We start from the raw sequence: 18,468 nt of genomic DNA, 5'->3' as shown, positions 1-18,468 counted from the left end.
GGGTGTCATGGAGCCATGCTAGGGCCATGGGAAGTAGGTCACTTGCTGGGGGAGTAGGGAATTTAAGGGCAGAGATAAGAGTGGATACTGACATCTGGGACCAAAGCCCCAAGTTTCCTTTCTTCCCACTATAAACCGGTTGGTGGCTGTAAAGCAGGAAAATGCAGGCTCCATTAAAATTGAGAGAGAGAGAGAGGTCTCTGTCAATAAACCACAGTAGCCCAGTGAACCTAAGTTTAGCATCTCTCCGCCTGTTTGGGAGCCTCTGGACTGCCAACGCTTCTAATGGGCTCCACTTCCGTGAACTCAAGGTGATGGAATCGACCTCAGCAAAAACAATGTGCTAAATGAGGAAATGTGATCAGAGCTGCTGACCTTCAGCAGAAAACTCTTTTTGTAGGCCTTGGACTTGAAGTGAGGAATGTATGCTTTGAGACGGGGTGTGTGTGTGTGTGCGTGTGTGTGTGTGTGTGTGCACGCGCGCACGCTCACCCGTGTGTGTTAAGATTAAGAATTTCGGGTGTGGCTGGAAACAGTGAGAAAGTTCTACCATGTTACTAAGACTTGCCTATTAAAAAAAACAACAACAACTTAGGGGCGCCTGGGTGGCTCAGTCGTTAAGCGTCTGCCTTCGGCTCAGGGCGTGATCCCAGCGTTCTGGGATCAACCCCCACATCAGGCTCCTCCGCTGGGAGCCTGTTTCTTCCTCTCCCACTCCCCCTGCTTGTGTTCCCTCTCTCGCTGGCTGTCTCTCTCTGTCAAATAAATAAATAAAATCTTTAAAAATAAAATAAAATAAAAAACTTAAAAAAAAAGAGGAGGGCAAGGAAACTTGACTGCTTTGAAATGGACATTAGGGCCCATCTGGAAGTAGGGGGTATTATTCATAGAATTCTCAAGGGAGTGGGTTTTCAAAGTCCCTCCCAGGCTCATGGGACACGCCTGAACAGGCATTTGAAAAGATCCCCTGGAATGCTCCAAGGTGGGCAGCGCCAGGCATGAGTCCCCCAGAGCAGGCCCATACTAGAAGCTTGTGGCCATCAACAGTTTGCGGAGCACTGAGGGTCAGAATCGGGCAATCGTGAAGGCCTCCAAGAGTGTCCCAGGGCATTGACCCAGAGAAGCCCAGAGAGCAAGCTCTGGTCAGCACTGACCGTCTGAGATACTGGGGGTTCCAGTTGTTCACCTTTCTGGATGAAGATGGTGTCTACATCTTCTCCGACTTCCAACTATGTCTGTCTTTCATCCCACCTCCCCATCCGCTCCACTGTCTCAGGCAATCAGTAAATGAACCATTTTGATCCTACAAGTCCGAAACCCTTCTAGGTACAGTGGGGGAGACAGAAGTAGGGCACCAAGTTGGTCGGGATGTTGGCAGAGGGGGCTCTTACGCGAGGTGGTGGGGAGACTAGGTAGGTGCAATCACTTTAGAAAACGATTTGGCGCTATCTTGTATGGTTGAACTGCACACACCAATAACCTAGCAAGGGACCCTCTCCTAGGTATATACCCTGGGAACTCTTGCACCTCTGCGAAAGACATGCATAAGGATGTTCAAAGAAGAATGGTTTATAATAGTAAAATTAGGGAAAAGCCAGATGTCCGTGATGAGGAGAAGGAAAAAATTGTGCATTGTGGTCTATTCCACAACGTAATATTACGCAGCAGTGAAAATAGATGAACTACAGTTACATGCAAGAAGATGGATGAATCTTAGAAACAAATGATGTGTTAAAAAAAAAAAGCGAGTTTCAGAAGACTACATACACTAAACCATTTTTTCTAAAGCTTAAAAACAATCAAAGTTAAACCACTTTTTTCTAAGGAGGTCTTACAAATGTGTCCTAAAATTGTTCTAGAGCAAAAGAATACCAAGCATGAAATTTAGGACAGTTGTTACCCCTGGGGGTGGACAGGTTATGGACAGGGAGGAGCCCACAGGCAGGGGCATGTCTGAGTCATGTTCTAGTTCTTACACCACAGAGCAGGTTACAAGGGTTCATTTTATTATGTTTTATTTGTTGCCTATGTCCTTTTATATCAAAAATACACAATAAACATTTTTTCAAAGATTTTATTTATTTATTTATTTATTTATTTATTTATTTATTTATTTGAGAGAGAGTAGGGGTGGGGTGGGGGGAAGAGCAGAGGGAGAGGGACAAGCAGACTCCCTGCTGAGCGCAAACACAGAGCCCAATGCGGGACTCAATCCCACAACCCTGAGACCATGACCTGAGCTGAAATCAAGAGCCAGATTCTCAACTGACTGAGCCACCCAGGCGCCCCACAACAAACATTTTTAAAGAAAGAAATAACTCCTGCTCTGAAGGAGATTGCCATCTACATGAGAAGACAGAAGCACTGACCCCAAAAAGGATATTTTGTATGTGACAGTACAAGAAAGAAGCCTATGAATGACCATGCTTGTTTGGACTCTTGGTTGCAAGTGCCAGAAATCAAATTTAAACCAGTTCAAGCAGAAGTAAGTAGCAAGTAAAACACAAATAAATAAGTAAATCTGGCTCATTAATTGAGGTGGGGCCAGGTCCGGGTATTCCAAAAACTCAAATAATGAGCAACTCATGTCTTTATTCTCTTTGCTTCTCTACACGTGTTGGTTCATTTTCTCCCACCATGGACAGGTAGCTTCCATCTAGAAAGGGGATAAGAAGGGATGTGTGTAGATAATCCGAGCCTGGCTTGCATCAAGCCAGTTTAGCAAAACCAAAGGAAAGACAGAGAGGTTTTTCTCCTTATGTTCCATATCCAAAATCCCAGGCAAGGATTCTGATTGGCCTGCTTTGGGTCACATGTCCATCCCTGGGCCAATCACGATGGCCAGGAGAAAGGGCGTGATGTGATTAGAGGCCCCATCTAATCTCAGGAAGTGGAGGAGGGGTGGCTCCCTAGAGAAAAGGGCGTGCTGTCATCAGAGGAAGGAGCAGAAAAAATGCCAGACAGACAAACACAACCACAACCGATGTCCACTCTCAGGGCTCAGACAGCAAGGGGAATAGGAGCTCAAGGAGCCGAGACAGCAGGGAGAATCTTTGGAAGAGAAGGTCCTAACTGTGGGCTGAAGAAGGAGCAGAATTGGAGGCCTTGGGTAGGGAGGAAAGGAAGCTCCTGCCAGACCCTGGAGGCAGGAGACTCTGTAATGCAGGAGTGGCTCTGGGTGACCCTGGGGGAGCCATTTTAATTGTTCTGTGGTTTGGTCAGCTCCAGGGTGTAAAAACAAATCCTAATGGGAGGGATTCCCTGGGAATGGAAAGTCGGTACAGAAGGCAGAACACAGGATGTTGCAGGAGCCTGGAGGACGCCCCCACACGGGCCTCGGGCTGACTCAGGCAGACGTCTGGGGCCATGGAGGGGGCAGGCTGGGAAGAGAACACAGCTCTTCCTTCTAGAAGTTGCCTAGAAGGATGGTTTCCAGCCGGGCTGATTTGGCTCACCACCCCCAAACCATAGCCCTCAGCTAGCTACGTGCCAGAGTGGTGGCTCAGCATGGCGACCGTGCCCAGCAGGCCCGGGGACCACTGCAAGGGCCTAAGGAGAGGCGAGGACCACCGGGCCCAAGAGTTCCTGCTTTAGAGAGATCGACAATGTCATACATCCATTATGAGTCCAGGGCTGTAGAGTTTACCCTGGATTCGAATCCCCATTCTTGCATTTGACAAGTAAGTGCCCTGAACAATTTGCTTCACTCTGAGTCCCAGTAAAATGCCCCAAATACAGTAGTTGTACCTACATGAGGAGTGATTGTGAGGCTCAGATAGGAAAAGGTTATGGATGGCATGAGGTTCTCCATCAATGTTTGCCATAGTTATAGCCATGATGTCATAATTTACAGAGTCTGTGACATGAGAGCTGTGGGCCCAAGACAGTACAGACAGCCACTCAGAGGCCAAATGACCCCTTATTGAGGACCCCGTAGAGGACGCTGTGTATTATATTTGAAGCAATTTCCCAGCTCAGGGCCTTTGCACATGCTGTACCCTATACTTTAAATATGCTTCCCTTGAATGCTACATGACTGGCTCCCCGTCATCCAGGCTTAAGATAAATGCCACCTCCTCACTGAAGCCTTCTCCGATTGCCCTAACTAAAAAAGGAACCTCCCCTGCCCTCTGCCCTATTACTCTCTTTTATGGTCTTCCTATCATTATTACCCTCTGATTTAAATTTGCTTTTATCCCCTCTGGAATATAACCTCACCACAGACAGACACCTATAGCTCCAGGCTACCACGGCAGATGACAGATGCTTACATGTTTGTGAAATGAATAAATGAAGAATGCCCTGGTAATGCTGAGACCTTGCATTTCCACCAAGGCTCAGAGAGGTTCACTCACATCTCCCAAGGACTTGTTTGCATCTGGCTCCTCTCGGCTCCTGGCTGCGAGGTCCTGGTTCAAGCCAAGCAATGAAGTCACTAGAGCTGGGCACTTACCTCCTGGCCCCCCATACGGTCCTGGCCCTGGCTGGAGTTCATGTGGTCCATCCAGAACCGCTGTGTGGGGTTTAGGCTAGCCAGCGGGGGATTAGCGAGAAAATCCATCCGTCTATTAATGCACATTTGCAGAGTGCCTCAGGATCTGCCCTTGGGGAGTGTCCTAGGCTGATCTGGGGAGACAAGGCCTGTTGGATATCCTGCTTGGCTGCTTTCCTGGAGCCTTCTCCATAGCGCCTAGTAGGACGTAGAATGTCTAACTCTGAATGACAGTTTATGATTTCAGACTGAAAAGGTCACTGAGATGAAAGCCCGACCCTCCAGTTTGCTGATCAGCTTCACCCTCTCTCCCTGCAAACCACTGTTTTTCAAGGTACAGTCTATGTGCCATCTATAATAAATCATGAGATGCTTGTGAAAAACAAAACAGGACTAAACTAAACAAAACACACAGGCTCCTAGCCAGCCCGGACCTGCTAGGTCAGAATCTCTGCAGTGGATTTTGAAAGCTGCATTTTTCTCAAGATTAAATAACCAGGCAAGATCACACAGTGAGTGCGTGGTGGAGGAGGACTCACGTTCACACAGCTGGGCTCTAGAGCCTGTGCTCCTAACTTTTGCCCAGTGGTGGCTCTCCATTCCTCATGGCCACCTGCCCCACCAGGGACTCCACAACAATTGCCTCGCTAACTTCCATCTGCACCCTTCTCCTTCCAACAAGCAGGTCCAGCCCCCTGCTCGTGGTTGCATGCCGTGAGTATGTCAGTCTCCCCTGTAAAGTCAGAGGGCAAGCAGTTATACGGGTCCCTTCTGCATCCCTGGAAACCAGGACAAGGCCTGGCCCAGACCACCTCCATTGTCCATGCGTGCCTACAAGGGTATAGTCATCCAACCAATACTTCTTGTGTTTACTATGTGCTAGGACCTTTTAAGGCACTCAGGATTCAGCAGTATAACACCAAACAAAATCTCTTTCCCTCAAGGAGCTCACATGCTGTGGGTGAAATGTACATGTGAAATGATAATGGATTCTGCAAAGCCTGCTGGGAAGTAAATGAAACAAACTATAAGTGTGGAGAGAAAGGTAGAGCTCTGTGAGCTGAAGCAATCAGGGACGGCTTCCTGCAAGAGGCCTTGTTGGTACCACCTTCCTTATTGTTGAAATCATGTAAGGCGAGGTCTTCTGAAGGCTTGGATTTTCTCCCTAGAGTCTCACTCCTAGTGTAATGCGGGCCCTGGTATATCAGGCACAGTTCCTATAGTTAACAGCACCTTGACCAGGGTCTGCAGGAAAGGTTTGGGTACCTGGATAGACGGGCAAAAGGACAGTTATTAGTGTCAAGTCAAATCATTGTTGGAAGCTAGTCCTGACTTGCTTTTCTTGGGTTGTTTTAGGATTAAATGCTTAACTCGGGCAAAGAAGCAGAGTCAATTAATAGAAGGCATCATTGCTGTTTTGGGTAGAAAATAGTCTCAAGTAGTCCCAGCTCATGCCTTACCTTAGTAGTCAAGAAAGAGAGGTAGGAGATAATCTGGGAGCTTCTCAGATTATGCGGCACATTGGGAACTATGGTGAAAAAGCTGGATTTAACTGTGAGATGGGAAACCATTGGAGGGTTTTAAGCAGGGTGATGATGAAAGATCACTAGCTGTTTTGAGACTGGACTGTAGGGAGGATAGGGCAGAAGCAGAGATCAGTTAGGAGGCCACTGCTAGGGTCTGGGTGAAGGGCAGTGGTGGCTTGGACCAGCAGCAGGAGAGGAAGCTGAGAGAAGTGGACAGACATGACTTTTGGACACATCAGATGTGGCAGGGGTGGGACACAAGGAAAAGAGGAATCAAGGAGGACCCCAGGTTTGGGATAGATAAATAGGGGTGCCATATTCTCAGTTGGGGAAGGTAAAGGAAGAGGATGTCTAGGGGACAAAATCAAGAGTCCCGTTGTGTCCATGTTGGTGGTGGCAGGCTGAATAATGCCCCTCTAAAGATGGAGACTGTGAAGATGTGACCTTAATGGCAAAAGGAACTTTGCAGATACAATGAAGTCAAAAATTTTGAGGTGAGGAGGTTATCCTGAACCCAATGTCAACATAAGGGGCCTTATAAGTGAAAGAGGGAGGCCAGAGAGTCAGAGCTACTCAGAGTGAGAAGGACTGAGCCCATCATTGATGGCTTTGAAGATGGAGGAAGGGAGCCATGAATCAAGGGAGGCAGACAGACTCTAGGAGCAGGAGAAGGTAAGAAAATGGCTTCTCCCCTAGAGCTTTCAGAATGAACACGGTCCTGCTGATGATTTGCTTTTAGCCCAGCAAGACCCATTTTGAACTTCCAACCAAGTTCTGTTCTACCCCTCTCTCTTGCCCACAGCGTTACATCCATAGGAGCATCCATGAATACTCAAACGGGCCACATTGGTCCTGGCCTTTGGACCCGGAATGTTCTTTTCCTGATTCATACATGGCTGGCTCAGTTTAATCATCCCATCATCAGTTCCAATGCCGGCTCTTCAGAAAGACCGGTCTGGCTCCGGCTATGATTGCGCTTTCTTCTCTCCAACTCTGACCACAGAGGCTGGCTTTGCTGAGCGTATTCATGTGTTTCCTGTCTTCCCCACTACCAGGAAGGTCCACGACAGCAAGCAACTCATTTGTCCTGTTTACTAATGAATTCCTAGTACCTGAGCCAGTGCCCGGAACATCGTAGGTGCCCAATAAATCAAACAAAGCAAATGTGATTTAAAGAAGGGGTACTGGGGCGCCTGGGTGGCTCAGTCGTTAGGTGTCTGCCTTTGGCTCAGGACGTGATCCCAGCATTCTGGGATCGAGCCCCGCATCGGGCTCCTCTGCTGGGAGCCTGCTTCTTCCTCTCCCACTCCCCCTGCTTGTGTTCCCTCTCTCGCTGGCTGTCGCTCTCTCTGTCTAATGAATAAATAAAATCTTTAAGAAGAAGAAGAAGAAGAAGAAGAAGAAGAAGAAGAAGAAGAAGAAGAAGAAGGGGAGGAGGAGGAGGTAGCTGGCTGGCTTATCAGTGGAGTGTGCAACTCTTGATCTCAGGGTTGAGTCTGAGCCCTGTATTGGGTGTAAAGATTACTTAAAAAATAAAATATTTTAAAAAATAAAAATAATAAAGGAGAAGGAAAAGAAGGAGGAGGAGGAGGAGAGAAGACAGTCCTTGGTTTATGTCTGCAGAAATCTAGAATCTGAATGCCATCAATCAGCTACCCTTGAATTCACTGAGCCTGCTGTGTGCTGCTTCGTGGGACAGATGGGCAGAAGCCGGCCTCTACTCACAGGAGCTCACAGCCCGGGAGGAACGCATCAGAAGGAAGGGAAGGCTGAGAACTCAGATACAAGACCCTGCTGGCAAGAGCTGCAGAGCAGAGGAACTAGAACCCCGCGAGCCCAGAGAGGTCTGACTCCACCTGGGAAGAGAAAGGAGGAGATGCTATTTGAGAAGGCTGGGGGTCTGCAGGCTGGGAGAAAGGTCCAGAGAAAGCTCTCTTAGCTCTTTCTGAGAAGGTAAGCCCCCTTAAATGAAGACATTTCTGTCTGAGGAATACAAGCAGCCTAAGATGCAACTTTTGCCCTGAATGCTTTGTCATCTAGCTGTGGAAACAAGCAATAGACACGTCCAGCACAGCGTCAGGAGGGACGCAGCGCAAGAACGTAAGAGCTGGGGTTTGGGGACAGACAAGCCTATCTACTTCCGCTACATCTGCTACCCACTTCTGCCCTGACTGTTGTGCCTCAGCGTCCTTATAAGAATTTTCCCTCCTTCACTGGGTTGTTGTGAGGCTTGAAGGCAGATAATAAATGTGGCACAGAGCCCGGCACTCCGTAAGTGTTCGATAAAAGGCAGCCGTTATTATTTTTAAAAGCAGGTGGGACACTGGGTGGGACTGTCTTCATGTTTTTGAGATTCCCGGAGGGGGGACCTCTCTAAGAGACTGAGCAAAAGGTCTGTGACGGGATCCCCAAATCTACAGTTTCACACACACACACACACACACACACACACACACACCTGCCGTGATATTTAGGCCACTCAGGCTGGGAGCCCTTGCCCTCAGTGCAGCCATGCTCAGCAGGCCGGACTCCTCTGATTGTGCCCTTCAAGACAGCAGCATTTGGGTGCCTTTCTCTTGGAGCCTGGATGCCTTAACCTCGCCTTTCAACGTGCAGGCGTTGGAGAGATACCTGGGCCACAGCTCCCTGGGTGCCGTGTACAATGCAGGCTGTGGGACCCGAGGAGACCTGCATGAGAATCTACAAGGATGAGCCCCAGAAATCTACAGAGCATGGAGTCCCTGAAAACACTGGCTCACTCTGCCCTCTGCCTGGGTTGCCTGTCCCCCATAATTCACCTCCTGAGCTCCTTTGTCTTCCAAGGGCTAGACACCACCTCTCCTGTCACACCCAAGGCTGAGCCAGGTCTTCTTGCCAGGGCGCACACTCATCTGTGACTGCAAGTATCTCACCACAAGGCGGGGTCTGGGTCCATCATCTCCCAGCCCAAACTCCCTCCTGCACACACGTGTTCACTCATCATTCTAACCTCAGCTCCCAGCAAGTGGTGTGCACTCAGCAAGACCTGTGCGAATTTTCCACGTATCAATGGGGGGTTAATCCCCCCCCACCCCTCAGCGTATTAAAAAATTTAAAAGGCAAGGTTTACATCCAAACACTGGCCTTGCCCCACAACCAACCTAACTACTTGGTGAAACAAAAGGCTCACTTCATTCTTGAAGTCAGGACTTCTCAGGGCTGCTGGCAACTAAGGCTGGGCTATTCTCATATAATCCAGATTAACAACTTCCTAGCAGAGCTGGGTTTTCACATGCTGACCCCTTTTTACCGAATGACTGGAGATTCCCTGTTTTCCACTTTCTAGCCCCTGAGGCCTGGCCACACCCAGGAAGCCAAAGGGAACCAGCACCTGGAACCAAGATCAAGGACCATTGGCTACACATTGTCCTTATGTTTAAGCTACAACCAATGGGGGGCGCCTGGGTGGCACAGCAATGGGGGGCGCCTGGGTGGCACAGCGGTTAAGCGTCTGCCTTCGGCTCAGGGCGTGATCCCGGCGTTGTGGGATCGAGCCCCACATCAGGCTCCTCCGCTATGAGCCTGCTTCTTCCTCTCCCACTCCCCCTGCTTGTGTTCCCTCTCTCGCTGGCTGTCTCTATCTCTGTCGAATAAATAAATAAATAAATCGTTAAAAAAAAAAAAAAAAGCTACAACCAATAGCTTCCCATCTGGCTTAGAGTCAAATCTTTATACGCCCGTAAGGCCCTAGGCGCTCTCCTTCCCCAACCCCATCCTCTAATCCTCTGCTTCTTATTTCTTGGACATGATCTCCTGCAACTCATTTAGGTAAGGGTTTCTCAGATTTGGCCCTAGCAGTGTTTGGGGCTGGATAATTCTTTGGGGAGCAAGGAGGCTGCCCCATGCACTGTAGGCTGTTAGACAGCATCTTAGACACTAGTAGCACCCCACTACAAGTCGTGACAACAAATAAGTTCTCCAGACACTGCCAGCTGTTCCCTGGGGGCAACCTGGGGAGCAAAATCACCCCCTGTTGAGGCCCACTGGTCTCAGCTACTCCATTCCAGCCCCATGGCCCTCCTTGCTGTTCGCCTTGCTCCCAGCTCAAGGTCTTTGTATTTGCTCTTCCCCACCCCTACCTGGATAGTGCCTGGCTCTCTCCTGCCCTTCCAAGGTCTTTACTCAAATGTTAGCTACTCACCCAGACCTTCCCTATTTAAAATTGCAACCATCCCAATAATCCCTAAAACCCTTCTTTGCTAATTTTTTTCCATGGCATTTATCACTATCCCGCATACCACAAGTCTTTCTCATTTTGCTTAGCAGTCTACCAACCTCCAGGAGAAGGAAGCCCTCTGATTAAGAGATTTCATTTGCTCCTTTGCTGTTTTGTTTAGGTCTTCTCTCCCCACTGCTGCGTCCCTGAGCTTAGACCTGTGACTGGCATACAGCAGCACTCAGCAAGTATTCATTGAACAAATGAATGAATTAGACGGCTCTGATTCCTTCCTGCCCCAGAAGCTCTGACTCAAGAGAAAGACAAACCCGAGTCACTTTTCCAGCTCTCGAGCCATCTAACCCAGGGGGCACTGTTGGGGTGTGGGCACTCTGTGCTGGGCCTGTAAACATTTTACCCTTTCCCGCATCACTGTTTCTTAACTGCCCCACTTTTGAAGATAGAGAAGATCACATGGGGCAAGGGCTTTCAGAGCTGGTTATTGAGAAGCAGACATTCTCTTTTCTTTTCTCAGTTCTGTTTTCATGGCTGCATATGTCACAGGAAGGCATGTGCAGCCTCAATACCCCTACCCTTGGGCCCAAGCCACATATATATAAATATTTGTATGTATATATGTATATACACACACACACACACACACACACATACACACACACACACACACAAGTTATACAAATAATAGTAACAGCTGACCTCTCTGAGTGCTTCCTGAATCCCAGGCATTGTGCTAAGCACTGCGTCTCCTTGCTTTACCCTCCAACATCCCTGCGAGGTTGGTTTTGTTGTTATTGTCATCCCACTCGCACGGGTGAGCTGCAAGAGCTTCAGTGTCCGATGCAGAGACGCACATCTGAGCATGAAGCCAAACAGGATGGTCCGACTCCAACGTCCCTCATTCCTAACCACTACAATAACTGCCTCTTCAAAAGATGTCTTCATTACCAGAAAGGCAAACAGTGCAGGGAGAGCCCACTGTGCTCCCCAGAAGGAATAGCTGATAACTTTTATACTAGAGAACTTTTTATACGACCACGATGCATGTAAATGCATAAAAAGGTCTGTCGGATATACACACACACCTGTCTGGGTAAGCGGGTTTCCCCTTTGCCTGCTGTACTAGTGCCAGACCCTTTTGTTCCACTTGGTTTTTCGCTCTCTAATGGTACATTTTGGACCAGACCTTTAAACCTCGCTAAGGTGATGCCTCCCCTCCTGGGAGCTTTAGGTTGATGGGCGGGCTCCGGATGACGTGATGTAATGAAGACAAGCTAAGGCTGGAGCAAGATGTGGTACATGCATGTGCTGGCCAGACAGCAGCTGTGTGGGTCTGGCCTCTTAACGAGGTCCAGAGATGCCGTTAGAAGGGGTGTTTGGTTGCTGCTGCTTTTGTTTTTACCTTAAGTGGCTCAGGGTACCATCGCCTTGGCTGAGAAACGAGTAGGCTTCCCTGCCTGGATAAGAAACTCTCAAAGACAAGCTCTCCTGAGCAGCCCCAGGGAAGCCCTTGGAGACTGGGCTAAGGGAGTCAAGGGCTTCCAGTCTTCAGATCCTTAAGGATGAGACGCATGACTCACTGCTCAGCTTCCGGGGACTGTGCTAGGTGCCCAGCTTCTGGCAGTCGGTTCATTTCATCCACACAACACTATCAGGTCGGTGTCGCTACCCCCATCTTACAGATGAGAAACTGACGCTCAGAGAAGTTAATAACTCACCCAGGAGCGCACAGCTCGTACAATGCAGTGCTGTGTCTTTCTAAGGCCTCGAAGAATCACAGCAGAAGGCTGGAGCTGTTTGAAACCTTGTAACTCCTGCCCTTTCTTCTGTATAAATGAAGCACACAGCCCAGGGGCCTGACCACGCTGGCTGCAGGCTGCACGGCCAGGCTAAGGAATTGGCTAGGGCTCCGGTTTTTCAAACTATATTTGCTGTAATAAAACCTCCAGGGAAGTTGGTGGAATTGAATGAAATAGAGTCAGTTCTGCATCCTGGTGGCCCACAGGCGTTGGAATAACTGACTTCCTGAAGAGGATTTGCCCACAGCCAAACAGAATTAGCTGCCTGCCAATATGAATCAAGGGCGGGGGGTCCTAATCTGTAACTTCCCCCAAAGAGAAAAGCCCTACACCTGCCAAGGAGGGTCAGCTGATTGAGCTGGCCCTAGGGGAGTGTGGGGTGTAGGGATATTATTTCGGGAAAGCTAAGACTCCAGAGAAACTGATCCTTCAAATAGACCCACTCACTCCAGCTGGCCACTTACCAACAAGGACAGTCCTTGAATCTGAAGCAGTAACCCCAATCTGCCGAAACCCCAGGCATAGCCCCCGGAAGTCCTTTTTTTCAATCCATTCCTGAAACAAATGCAACCCTCTGTCCAAAGGGGTGTAGGGAAAAATGTCCTTCAATAGGAGACCCAGGTAAATAAATTATGTTAAATCTGTACCGTGGGATCACCCGAGGCCCCCCAAAGAATAAAGGACATCCACAAGCTGACAAGATCACTGAGACCTACTGGCAAATGGGGGAAAAACCGAGTTGCAGAATGATGAGCAGAATAAAGAACTGAAAATGAGGAAAAGATGCAAAAAGGGTATCACAACTTCATGAGGAAAAATTTGAAAAATACAGAAAAGTAGGGGGGATCACCCCTCCCCCACCTCCCACCCTGAAAAAGAACGATTGTAGGGTTCCATAAATTTCTCTTCAGTCTCCTTGTCAGATGCGGTTGTGTCATATAAGGTGGCGCTCGGCACACAGCCGGAGTGGGGCCAGGGCGTGGATCCCGGGGCTTCCACCCTCCCAACTTGGGTGAGCCTCAGTCTCCAAATCTGTGGAAGTAACTGCCCCCTCTCAGGGCTGTTGTATTGATTAAATGAGGCCCAATAGGGAAAGCGCCTAGGAAGTGGCTTTAGGAAATAGCACTCAATAAAGGCTATTGTCATTATGTGTAAACTGCCATTTCCCTTAACATTTTAACATAATTGATTCTGAATGTTATTCCGAGGCTTGAAAACATCACATTTAATGGCTGCTGGATATACCAATTTCTTTGCCATTCTCATGAGAAATGTTTTGGCTGCTTCCATTTTTACCTTCTTATAAATAGCTCTGTGATGAACACTGTTGTGAATGTAGCTTTACCTCCCCCGGATTTTGGAGATTTTCCTTAAGATCATTTCCCAGAAGTGGAATTACTAGGTCAAAGGGTAATAAACATTTTTAGACTCCATATACATAATGCCTGCTTGCACAACCAGGTGTTAGTTCCTAGACCTAGCCTCCCCCACCTTCCCTCGGGTCCCAGAACTCCCCTGCCCCCCACCGGGGTGATCTCCCTGGAGACGACACCTGGCTGCCTGGCCCTCCCACTCCTGTGCTGCCTCCTATTCTGTCTCCTTCAGCGTCGGAGCCTCTCTCCTCTCTGCCTGTGTAAATGCTCCCTGGCTTTCCCTTCTTACACATTTCCCCAGCCTGCCCTGACTGCTTGGGCCCTCAACCATCTCCTCTCCCCCTGATTTTAACCCCCACCCCTCCTTGAATCTATAACCAACCCCAGCCTGACTTGTGGACCCTCTTTTTCTTTCAGAGTCAGGTTGGTAACAACTGACAGTAGGCCCCTAAAGTCAGGAATGAAGTCTTAAGCTCCTCTTCCTTACCCACTCAGCCCAGAGCTAAGCAGTAGGGTGTTAAGACCATACTAAATTTCATGTATTCATTAGGCAAAGTGTCTTACTAGGGTCAGCTATGGAACAGGCTAGAAATTATGGCTGCAAGGGCCTTAGGAGCTGGCTCTTTGGACTGAGGGGGAGAGAGAGATGTAAATAATCAAATGTAACCATGAAGGACAGGGCCTTTGATGCAAGTTTATAACAGAGGGGAGAGAAGGGAGGGGTCAGCCCAACCTGGTGGGCTTTGCTCAGGGGGTGATACTTGAATGCCTTGCTGTCTCACCCTGAACAAGTCACTTAGCCTCTCTGAACCAGGGTGCCCCCATCTATACTAGGCTCGCCTTCACTGGGATGTAATTCACAGGTTAAATGAGTTATTCAGGTGAACTTGCCTAGCCAGAGGCATGCAGCAGGTGCTCAATAGATGTTTCTCATGGTGAGGTCTCAGCACAAGCCATGTGGGTTAATAAACTGTCTGACGTAGCACTGACAAGGTGCTTAAGGCCACGGGACTCGTGCATTTTAGCTGGCTCGTTCTCACTTGGGAACTAGGCTGCTGGGTGCCCATTTCTTCCACCAAGAAGCAAATTTCTTGCTGGGTCTAGCTGCCTGGGTCTTGAGTCCAGAGTCTGGAGGGACATGCATAAGGGCAGGCATCTGCTAGGCGTGATATATGCTTACAAGGAGTTTGGTCATGAATCATCTTTGCCTCCAGTGCGGTGAAGCAGTGGGATAGAATGTTGAAAATGCGTCCTTTTAACATCCTTTTTCTGGGCATGCAGCAAACCCTCTCCCACTTAGGCTGTAAATCATCCCGCCCTAACAGGGAGGACTTCGGACAAGCTGGCCAAGGAATGGAGGCTTCCGGGGGTGATGTCACCCAGGGCTCGAGGAACGCCAAGGGCACCAGGCTGAGCTCTCTAGTTATTCATCTTCCCTGTAGTCAAGGCAAGCTCAGAACAGGCCCATCCCTACAACAGATGCAGCTCAAGGTTATGGCCAAGGTCAGGCCTGTTAGCAGTGTCTTTTGGTGGGGGCGGTGGATAGAGCAGGGATTACTGGCCTCAGGTTTTGATTTAAAGCTAAGCAAATCCTCAGACACCATTGAATTCAATCCCCCTTCCCTTTTGTGGAGGGGAAAACTGAGGCTCAGAAAGGTTAAGAGATGTGCCCAAAGTCATACAGCTACAGCAGGAGTTATAAAGCTAGGACTTGAACCTGGGCTCCTGACTCCTGGTACCTTGCTCTTTCCAAACCCCACAGATGCAATGTCTCATCATTCTCCGTTCTCTCTGGGTTACCTCTCAACCCACACCTATCCCCCATATACACTAATCACTATGATATTGACAGCAGAGCTACTATCTGCTGGATAAGTTCCTGAAGTAAGCACCAGGCTAAATGTTTAGGATGTATTTCCTAATTTAAGCCATTCAACACCTCTAGGCGTTAAGTACTGTAACTCCTTGCAACTCCAAGTGTGGCCTGTGGACCAGCAGCAGCAGCCCTGGGAGCTGGGTGGAAATGCAAAATCTCATGCTCCACAATGACGATTTGCACGTCGACAGGTTCCTCTGATTTCATGCCCATCGAGTTTGAGAAGTCCTGCCAGAACTGATCTCACTTTGGAGGCCAGGAGACTGATGCAGAGAGAGGGGAAGTGGCTGCCACGGTGTCCCACGGCAGGTCAGGTGGCCGAGCTCAGGTGGAGCCTTGGCCAAAGACCTTGCTCTGAATGCTGGAGGTTTAGGAATGTTCTCCACTAGTTCTGGGCCAGGGGAGATAGGATTCCAGACCCCACCTCTCCCAAGAGCAAGGAAATGACTGATGAAAAAGAATATCCCGGGGTGCCTGGCTCAGCCATTAAGCGTCTGCCTTCGGCTCAGGTCATGATCCCAGGGTCCTGGGATGGAGCCCCTCATCGGGCTCCCTGCTCCCACTGGGCTCCCTGCTCACGGGAAGCCTGCTTCTCCCTCTCATACTCCCCTTATTTGTGTTCCCTCTCTCGCTGTCTCTGTCAAATAAATAAATAAAATCTTAAAAAAAAAGAATATCCCAAGTGCTTTATGAGGTACTTTCATGTCTATTATTTTGTTTCTACTTTACAACTTATTAATTATCCCACCTTGACTCAAGAATAAACTGTAGCTCAGAAGATACACACTGGCCATTTCCAGAGCCTGGGACTGATGCTGGTGGCCTCTGCTCCAGAACCCAGTTTCTGTGTCCCCAAGCATGGGGCGGCGTTCCAATGGCAGGAGAGACGACTGTAGGTAGCACGCAGATGAAAACCTCCCATCTGAATTGTCCTATATTTTAATTTCTACTACAAAAAAATAGAATTAGATCATCAAACCCCAGATCCCTTCTTTTGTTTAAGACAGAATAAGGGTTTTTTGTTTGCTTGTTTGTTTGTTTAAAAGCGGCTCTGTAAAGTTAATTTCGGGAATGACAGAGGAGGGAGTATTAGGATATTACAAAATCCATGAAGGTGGAAAAAGACTGGAGTCTGGGAAACATCTTCAAACACCACAAGACACACAGGGAGAGGGGAAAAGAGAGAGGGAGGGAGAGAGGGAGGCTGGGAAGAGAAGAAGAGGGAGGGAGACGAGTGGAGGGAATAAGCAGCCAAGAAGAGCTCTACCCAGAGGCTGTGGACATTTCAAGTCTGGGTGGTTTCTCCCATCCTCCTTGCCCCCAGGGTGTCTTACCGTGTAGCTAATACAAGGCTCACTCAAGGGCACTCACCACTAAACACACACACACTTGCAGCAGCCGTTTATCTTTCCCGCTAGACTCTAGAATTTCTAAGCTGAAGCTGGGGAGACCACAAACCTGCTTCTTCTAACCTCCTCCCACCCCAGCCCACTTCCCATAGCATTCAAAAATGCCCCCGCGTTATCAAGACCAAACTTGAACAGCAAAATAGGCATTGGGGTGAGGCTGGCCTGGAGGACAAAAATCTTGTTCCTATCCTTCAGAGATAGCCTGAGCCGCCTCCGTGGAAGGGCAACAACTACAACTCTTTGCTTTCAGGTGTCTGCTCTCCCACATCATTTCTTCCTTTCTCTAACCATGTCCAGGAATTTTTTTTACTTATTTATTTATTTTTTTTTGGTAGAACCCAGGAACTTTGAATAAATGGACATTCTCTGCTATACCCTGGTTTCATTCAGGGATCACAAGTAAAGAGTTCTGGCAAATAAACAAAAAGTCTTCTAGGAGTCTGGAAAACTATTATTGTGAGGAATGAGGACTACTGTCTTAGAAAAGAAACAGTAGGGAAGGGACAAGATGACTATTCATGTATTTCAAACAGGGTCTAGACTTCTACTGTGTATTTCTCCAGACCTAGAAGCAAAGGATGGAAGATACAGGGAGGTCGGCTTCAGTTCTGTGACCTGGAGGTCTACTGTAAAATGGAGGCAATAGTACTTACATTATAGGATGGTTGTAAGAATAAGTGAAGTGCTCAGGATATCCCTGGCATCTCATAATATCTCAGCACATGCTTGTTTCCTTTTTTGGCCTCATTCAAAAATGTTTCCTGAGGCAGTAAGCTTCCTTTCTGGAAAATTTCAAGGTAGAATTAAAATTCCTTACTGCCAAGATTCTGTGCTTCCATGCCTCTTATCACTTTTCATAAAGAAAAAGAATGGCTCGCATGGAGCCCTCACCATGCTCCAGGCACACAGAGGAGGGCTTTTTGTAGGCACTTTATTTAATCTTCTCATCAGCCCTATGAGGTAGGTACTATTATTAATCCCCCCCCCCTTTTTTTCTCTGAATGAGAGAAAAAAAGGTTAGAGAGGTGAAGTAACGTGCCCAAGGTCACACGACGAGTAAGAGGCAGACCAGGGAACTGCTCTTAGAATTGGCAGGGTTATTTATCAAATCTCCATTCCTCTTCCAGGCTCACCTGCTCTAATACTCCAGGCTTGAGCCACCTTTTTTGGTAAAGTGTCTTCATTTCTCAACATTTTCAAAACCACCCAATTTCGCAATTATCGTGTGAATGGCTTCTTGTCTCGCCTACCTTACTATAAGCAGGTCTGGGGATTTTTACTCTGAAATATCTCCCTATATTCAGTAGACTTTCCAAAGAACAAGTTCATGGCTTCTAAAAATTCTTTGATTGCCAGCTGAATTAGGGAGCTCCTCTTCCCTGCCATGCCTACCCCCATCTTTTTTTTTCCTGTGCTATTAGAAAAGTCTTTTCTTGGCTGGAACAAATACTATAGTCTGTTCAACTAGCTAACATTAATTGAGTTCTTAATAGGTGCCAGGCTCTGTTGTGAGTACTTTACATATATTAACCTATGAGCTAAGTCCTATTTTCACTCCCATTTTACAGAAGAGGAAACGGAATGTCCCAGTGCATCAGGATTTGACCGAGTAAACGAGTAAATGCTTTGCTGATGGATAGTATTAGCAACAGCAGCCACACAAATATCTTTTGCTTGCATCATGCAATGCAGCTTTATGTACATTCTGTCATCATCAGTCACCATTAGCAAACAGACACTAATGTCCCTATTTTATAAAAGAGGAAACCATGGCTCTAAG

The sequence above is a fragment of the Ursus americanus genome, chromosome 6, assembly GCF_024610735.1.
Source record: "Ursus americanus isolate L20-20 chromosome 6, mUrsAme1.1.p, whole genome shotgun sequence".
NCBI classification, from domain to species: domain Eukaryota; kingdom Metazoa; phylum Chordata; class Mammalia; order Carnivora; family Ursidae; genus Ursus; species Ursus americanus.
This window is presented reverse-complemented; position numbering follows the sequence as displayed.